The sequence below is a fragment of the Oryzias latipes genome, chromosome 20 (genome assembly GCF_053564925.1).
Source record: "Oryzias latipes strain Hd-rR chromosome 20, Olatipes_Hd-rR_3.1".
In the NCBI taxonomy this organism is placed as follows: domain Eukaryota; kingdom Metazoa; phylum Chordata; class Actinopteri; order Beloniformes; family Adrianichthyidae; genus Oryzias; species Oryzias latipes.
In genome coordinates, this window is record NC_136256.1 from 17,947,160 (window position 1) to 17,955,328 (window position 8,169).

Here is an 8,169-nt window from a genome sequence, read left to right on the forward strand (position 1 = left end):
ACATCACCTTAAATGCATATAAAAACAGCCAACTCTTTTAATACCCTCGTTTAATGACCACCCCCAGTGAAATACCATTAACGAAATGACATCACGTAAGACCATCTAATCCACCCTCTCAGCAAACACAAAAGCATGTTTGGACTGACATGCTTTTCGTGCACAAAGCCCTTTTTAATATGTAATACTTAATAAAATATATCCACATTGTCATGGTGATCTTATTAAACAATATTTGTTCTTGTTTATATTTGGCTTTGTGCATAAAAAAGGTTTCAGTATTGTTAGGAGGGGTTTTCCATTTCATCTTATTAATTCAAGGACAGTTCCTAATCATGCAGAGTGAATTCATGGAGACATTACAGGAACATATGCATTAACCTCTTGAATATTTCTGTCATGGGCCACAAACACCAGAGGGAACATTTGCTGACTACCCTAGCAATTTGTAATATTGAATAGCTGACAGAGTGTGATTTCATAATCTATTGACAGTGCCATAGTACACTCATGCAAGATGGTGGAATATTGACAAACATGGTATTGGACAGTCACCCGTTCTCCCTAATTCGGGTCCATGTAAGAGTCGAGAGCTGATGACGTCATTGTAACCACTGTCAGTGTGGGGATTGTTCTGCTGCAGTGGGGTGGTATCCACACAAAGTTCTTTTTTATTAATTTCCAATAACAAAATATAGCACGCATCAAAATAAAAAGATGTAAAAAAATGTTTATTTACAGAAAACATAACAGTGGTCAAATTACAAGGTTATAAAATGCTTAAATAAAGTACTTTTAAGTTGTAATGTAATCACAATGTAAACAAAATAAAATAGAAAGCATTTGCAACAATTATTTTTCTACTGTGCATCTACACAAACATTTTCAGCCATACTTTATCTACAGTCAGTTGAATGCACATTATCATAAAAGTCAGTATTCAAAGCATATTCTCTAAGTTTAGGACACAGTCATTGCAACACTGTTCTAATTCAAGTTCAAAGAGAAATGTACTGCAGGAAGATAAATTCAATATTAGTTTGGAGGGATCGCATTCCCAATCACAGTCGAGACATGATACCTGCAAATGCAATCCCCACAAGTTGGCAATTATAACAAAACTCCCAAGACCACCACACATTTGCACACCATCCACATAATTTTTGTCCGTCCAATTAGAATTTTTAATATCCCGGTTCGTGCGTTAATGGAGATTAATGGTCGATCGCCATGGAGAAATCCAATGTCATCTATTATGATTCCAGCCTTGGTCCCAGTCCGCTCTAATTACATCCTCAAAATGCCCTCTGCTTCACAACCCCCAGCATCTTAAGATCAATCAATAATTTTAATTTTCGGATGCCCCCCAACCCCGCTGCAGTCCTTACATTCGTCCCATGCTTTTTCCTCGTTTCTTCTCCTCAGCGCGAATCGATTTGTTTCCAAAGAAAATCAAATGCTGTTGAATAAAGCCTGATAGGGAATTAATTACCCATCTCATTTGTAGCTCCCTTTGATTCCTTCGTTTGTTTGTCCGTTTGTTGGGTCCCTCGTCCCCCTTCTTTCTCTCTGTTATGTCTTTCCTCCCTCAGTCGCTATCTGTCTGGAGCTTGTGGGGCGCTTTCCACTCTTTTCCCTCTTCTTGTAACGTAATTAGCATGCAGATATGCATCTGCTGATTCGCAAGTCAAATCGCCTCGCTGTTTCTCCCTCTTGTGCATCTCAGCCCCATTTTGGGGACTCTGATTGTTCTTATTTAAATGAGCTATTTGATTTGGTTGACAACCGCCCGCCCCCTCACAGCCAAACCTAAACAAAGACCCGTATGATAACACTTAATGTATGACATTTCTCTTTATCTGCAACAAACTGAGCTCTTCTTTGTCTTCCACTTGACTTTGTTATTTATCACACATATGTAAAACCTGATACATTAAATCCAATCTCCCAACAACCATTTAAAAATAAAAAAGCTATTTATATCCAATAACCTTTAAAAAATAACCTTTTTCTGTAGGCGTCATGTACATTAAGCAAACCTATGCAATCTAAATGTGATTCTTGCTTTGCCTTTTGATATTTAAACTTTTTCTTCCTGTTGTACGTCCTCCAGACAAGACGACAGCTCAGTGTGCGTTTTGTGCAACACAAGGGCAATCCTCTCGCCCCCTCTTTCCTTCTCTCACATGCACTGAGCATGTCTGCTGGTGCAGGAAAATGTTTGCTCAGCACATTTCAATATGAACATCATAATACTCTATCTAGCTGCCGTCCGTTTACCTGTCATAAACTAACAGAGGCAAGCAATTTTTATTCATGAAGCCTGCTAAGAAAAAGATAAAAAAATCAAGCCTTCCTGAACCATTATCAAAAAAGATACATAGTGTAGATGGGTTGCAACATCTACTTTTGATGGTCAAGAAAAAAAGAAGAGCTAATGATTGTACCTTGTCTAGATAAATAGATAGAAGTAGCATTTGTGGGCTGTACTGCATCCTTTACCTCATATTTGGTGCAAGGCTAACATATCATATAGATTTACGCAAACCCCCTAACCCTACATTAAATACTACCTTAGTAGTGAAATGGTAAATCACATGGATAAAAGATGAGTTCCTTGCCTTCCTTTAACCAACATTGGTTAGATGATATAAACTAGAGTTTTCTGGTGGACTTGTAGAATCGTGAAGTGTCTCCTAAGCATAAACGGCAACAAGTGTCAGAGCAGATTGCACAGGGGAGGGTTGTTGGCATAAGGCCAGCTGAATCCCCCATTTTCCTGTCTGTCCTCCTTCAAAGCCAATCTGCTGTACACTTGCCATCATTACGTGACTGCCATTCATATGCCATATCAGAGGCAGGCGCCAGGCGCCCTTTACCCATCTCTCCTCCTCCTTGCACCCTTCTTTTCACCCCCCCCCCCCCCCCCCCCCCTATTTTCCGCACCCACCATGTCAGAGTTCTCTAAAGGGTCCGGATGGCATCTTGCCCTGGTTGCCTCATGAAGACAGGACTGAAGACAAAGAAATGCATAGAAAGAAAAAAGCCTTAAAAAGGAGGATCCAGTCCCTTCTACATGCTTCTTGGAGCCCACTGAGCTTCCTATGTTCACATGGAAGTTGTTGTTGTTGTTGTTGTGGTTGCTTATTTCCATCTCTCCTCTTCTATGGATAGATCCTGCTGTTTGGGGAAAAATGCAAAGAAGTAAACCACCTTTAAATCCTGGAACTTTCCTGGTTCGTTCTATTGACGGGACCTTGGTACGTCTCCTATGCCCACACACTCTTACACACACTCACACACACTCACTCACATACAGGCATGCACTGAGATGCTGCAGAGTTTTTCTCTCAGAGCTCCCTGCCGCCTCGTCCGCCTGCTGCCTCGAAAGAACTGGGAATACAATGGGATCTACTAGGAACTCACTCACACATACAAGCAGACACAGGCTGGATTTAATTCACACGTGCACTCACCAGTCATTTGAGGCTGCAGGAAAGTGAATAATCAATTGAGTATTGATTTCTTGTAAGATTTTGTAAATTTCAAAGGCAGAGACAAAGAGGGTAGCTTAAGAAGAGTCGCCGCGAGCGAGACGAGACGCAAATTAGCCAATAAACACAGACAGTGGAATAAACGAAGGTGAATGAGCGAACCGGTCTTCACCGCAATATGCTACCGTTTTTTTCTCATTTCTTTATTGTTTCTACGCCGCCCTCCAGATGAATTAAAACTGAGTGCGACAATTGTTTTCCATGGAGACGAAGAGATGGCGAACGGGCAAATAAGGGTTAAAAGGAAAAGCTGCAAGAGGAGATATAGTGACTGGAGGACATGGTAATTAGGGAGTCTGCAAAACACATCTCATCATTATGGGGAGTATGCAAATGAACTGACTGGCTGTTTTTTTCCTCCTTGTTATGGATCAGAAAGAAAAAGCTGAAGAGAAGAATTAAGGCATATTATTCTACCCAAGGAGCTGCTGGTGTATGCAAACGAGAGAGAGACGAGAGAGAGGAGGAGAGTAAAGAACACTCTGTAGCCACGGAGATTTGCATTGGAGTCCACTGCAATCATACAAATACAGTCTTACTCTTCTTTACTGGCTGGGAGATGGTTCTACATTTGTTCAGCAAAAGAGAGAACGACAATCAGACATGCACTTTTTTCCGTATTATGCCAATCTGCGCATATTGATAGGCTGCTCCGTGGATGATAATTACCTGCTGGAATATCGAAATCGCGAAACGAGCCTTGGAATGAAGAAACGAGAAGAAAGGACAAAAAAGAAAAAGAGCGGAGGTATGCAAAGGCGCTAATGATATTCAGAGCGCTGACTGTGTGTCATCTGCATGATGACAACGGCCAATTATAATGAGCCATGGACTCTCTGCCACAGATAAGTAGGAGAGCAAAGAACATGGCTGAAGAGGAGGGGTAAGCGAAAAAGAACTTCCCCGTTTCTTTCTTCTTAATTTGCCGCTGAAATGTTCTGATTCCGCCCTGTTTGGATTTACAAAAATGATGCAAAGGATGGCAGTCACAAAGCAAGTAAAAAAAACAAGAAAGTGTCCATTAAGTGTAAAAAAGGCCAAAAAAAAGAGGGATCCTTCCACGTTGGATGTAAGGCAGCGTGATTCCATCACCATGTTGTTCAACTTCGCTTTTGTTCGGATGGTACCCACTCCCACCATCGCTCCTATTACCAAAGACTCTTGTTAAAAAAAGACAAAAACACAAGCACATGCACACACAGCGGCATCATTCCCAATGCCGCCCTCTCCCCTTCCTCATCACTCTACAAAATGCCTCCCCATCATCGTTTTGCATATTTGCATGCCGCCCCGCCTGCCACAAAGGACTAAACAGCGTTATGCAAAACAGTCTGGCATCCCCACTTACATAGTGATGAGATGCACAGTGTGAGGAAAGTGAAAAAGGGGGTGAAAGCTGTGAGGCGGGGGGCAAAGACGACGACGTGTGTGTAGGGGGGCTTGTTGGTACTAAAAGGGGGCACGTGCGGGGATACCACTCCTACTGTGTGATGACAGAAAGGCGTGGGAAAAACAGAGATGGGGAGGGGAGAGTAAGGAGCTTGGGAATGAGGGCATGTTGGCACTAAGAGAGGGCACGTGTTGCAGGAGGAGGAGGAGGAGGAGGAGGAGGACTGACATGGGTGGGCAAAGTGCAGTGGGAGGTGCAAGGAAATGAGAGGTTGGATGGGGACACGGTGGGGGGTGGTACTAAACATGCACGGGCTAAAGAGGAAGGGATTTCATTTCGAGGGACCACCTGCGTTAAAGAGAAATGCTGTACTGTTAAAAAGTCAGGACACACACCTCTTATCAGATCTCAGCAGAGTATGCCAGGAGGTGTGTCTGCCATGACGGTGACAACACATGGTAACTTCAACATGGAATACCCGTGTGCTTCAGCAGACCTGCAGGGGTGCCAGAGATGTATCTAATGCCATTTGGGATTTTTTGTCTCCGTCTAAACTCTAACTCAGCAATTCATGCTAAAAAGATATCATTTCCCCAGACATTTATGTACTATCAAAGTGTTGTAGGTGTTAACCTTTTTAAGACTTCGGTGCACCTAGTTATTGTTTAGATCTTAACCTTGGTGTAAAAGATTTTAGCAGTTTGAAATCTAAAATTCCGATATGTTCTTTATCCCTTTAACCACTTTGCAGTTTCTGTTTGTTTTTGTAACGTTTCTTCAGCTATAATTTGTTACCCAACATGTCATTAAAGACCCACTCTGATCATCTTTTCATCTATTTTCAAAGTGTTCCCAGAGGTCTTTCATCCAAAATAAAAAAGAAAACCTGTGTCATTTTCCAGGACATAGGCTGAAACCAAAAATTCTTCCCTACCCCTACGGCTTGTTCCTACACCTACAGAAAGCCCTCCGAATGGAGAATTATAGAAAAATAGTGTCTTCTAATTCAGATGTCACTCCCACTCGATGACGTCATCAATAGCCGCAAATCATCCACATTACCGAGTATCTGCCGGCGCTCGAAAAATGCATAACATCAGTTTTAGAACTTTAAAAAGTCACGCTAAAACAAAAATTCATTACACGTAAACTTGTGTGCATCGGAGAACACACACAGGAAGAAATGTGTTTCTCTTCCGCAGGGCAACGCAAAGCGGATTACCCTCGTGGCAGATGAATATAGAGCCGGGTTTCCCATTCAAAAAAACTATTTTGGATCCCCCATCCCTCCAAATTGCCCATACAATTGGAGGGATAAGGAGAAATCGGAGGGTTAGGGGAAAAATTTGGATTTGGACATAGTTTCTGTAGAGCGCAGTAGGTTATCAGAAATTCGTCTCAAAGTTGTGGGCAGGACTGGTGGTGAGGAGCATCTACGTCCCCCCCTTCCCTTTACCACTCACTGAGCTATCTGTTTACATGTTCTCCCAAAAATGGCAAGCGAAATAGGAGCTATCCATTCATACAGTTTTGAGCCACATGTCAGTTTGGACGTACGTGGTACTCGTAGTCTATGAGTGGATGTATCAGAATGAAGCAGAGAAGTGACCTTAAGGCCCACCCAAAAGTTTTTCAAAATGAACTCTTTTTCAAAAGGTATCTTGGTCCTGATTCTCAATGGTTAGAGTAAAGAATTACCCAGAAATGCATTTTTAAAACTTTATTTTTTTCCTCCATCATTAGGAAAATGCCACAAGAACATATTACTAACACCAAAAACACAACTTTCATCAGAGTGGGTCTTTAAACAATTTATTCTTTTCATATAGCACATTGTCTTTTGCTGTTTTATATCTTCTAAAAGCACAGTTAAGCTTTAGACAATGTTTTGTCCAATGTTAAATATAGCATTCTGATCTTGTAATTTAATGTATACTGCAAGACTTCATACGAGTCGATTTGTTTCTGGGAAACTGTTTATTTGTTGCACACTACATGTAAGGACACTTACCTATAAAGAATGCCTCCGACAGACTAACAGATTATCCATCCATCTAATACTTTAAATGTTTCAGTTTTTTTGTCCTTTTACCTTAGCTTTTTATTGAAGGGGCAGAAGACCTTCAGCATAAAAAGCTCATCACAGCCTTCATATTGATGTGCTCCAAGAAAGTACTGTAAATTCTTTTTTTTTTGTGCATTTCTAAGATAAATTTGAGTCATATCTTTTGTAGATTGCATTCCTTATGCTTTTTTATCAAATACATTTTTGAGATTTTTAAATGAATTTTTTAATTATCAGAGTCTGATTTAGAAATGTTCTGTTATGTTTGTTGCGCACGTCTCTGCTTGCCTGTGTGTGTTTTATTCTTATTTATTCTTTGGTGATAAAAGTTGAAGCTAAACAAAAGGAAAAGAAAAATTTTCAAAAAAAGTGTTTCAAATTGTCTGTTTTGCTTTAACCTACTAGAATCCTTATCTTGCTGTTTGATAAATAAAATAAACCTATATATATTCACTGTTTTATGGGTTTTCTCTACTTTAGTGCTACTCAGTCTTTTCCAAAAAAATACAGGTGGTTTTTACATCATCTTGATTTTAAACAAATGTCAAAATCACTCCATATGCACAAAACAACACAAAATATCCCCAACTATTAGCATGTGCTGCATTCTTTGTATGTACCGGTACATTTCGCTATAAGCAAATGCAAAAAGACTAAATTTAAAGCCAAAAGGGAACGAGCTGGACATGAAAATTTTCTGTTGACTTTGGTGACAAAAAGGCCAAATTAGTTTGACTATGGTGAGGAGTTCACATTCATTGTCTGAAAGTTATCCAGTGGCGAGTCAATTTGATTAAACTGGCATTCTCCTCTTGTTTAAGAGCGATAGTAGTTTCACATGTCCTTCTTCAAATGCAAGACTATAGCTTTTAGACGCCCTAAGTGAATCATCAGTGGCACTATCAAATTACCCTTAACAAAGACCAAAGGTTACTTAAAGGCCTTTTAGTCATCCACGCTGGCATGCCAGCTAATTTACAGCAGACTCATTAGAACAGCATTAAACACAATTTCCTGCCGACAAATTTCATTTGGCAGAAAAATCATTACCATAGCAATAATAAACAACCTTATATAGCAGTGGCTAATGGCAATTTGAGTAACCTAATGTTGTTAGCAAACCCCAGAAATAGCAATGGTGGCTCGGACAAGGATGATCA

At 40.5% G+C, this 8,169-nt stretch overlaps 2 long non-coding RNA genes across 2 annotated transcripts; one reads left to right on the forward strand and one right to left on the reverse strand.

The window, feature by feature from the left end:
* Window positions 1-632: 632 nt before the first annotated feature.
* On the reverse strand, window positions 633-4,983 carry LOC111946663 (uncharacterized). Its single transcript, XR_002872386.2, has 2 exons — window positions 4,224-4,983; window positions 633-3,180 (listed from the first exon to the last, which is right to left on the reverse strand). It is a non-coding gene; the product is annotated as an uncharacterized LOC111946663 (long non-coding RNA).
* Window positions 3,174-7,462, forward strand: LOC144988104 (uncharacterized). The gene is made up of 2 exons (XR_013651891.1): window positions 3,174-3,837; window positions 3,930-7,462. It is a non-coding gene; the product is annotated as an uncharacterized LOC144988104 (long non-coding RNA).
* The last annotated feature ends 707 nt before the right edge of the window (window positions 7,463-8,169 follow it).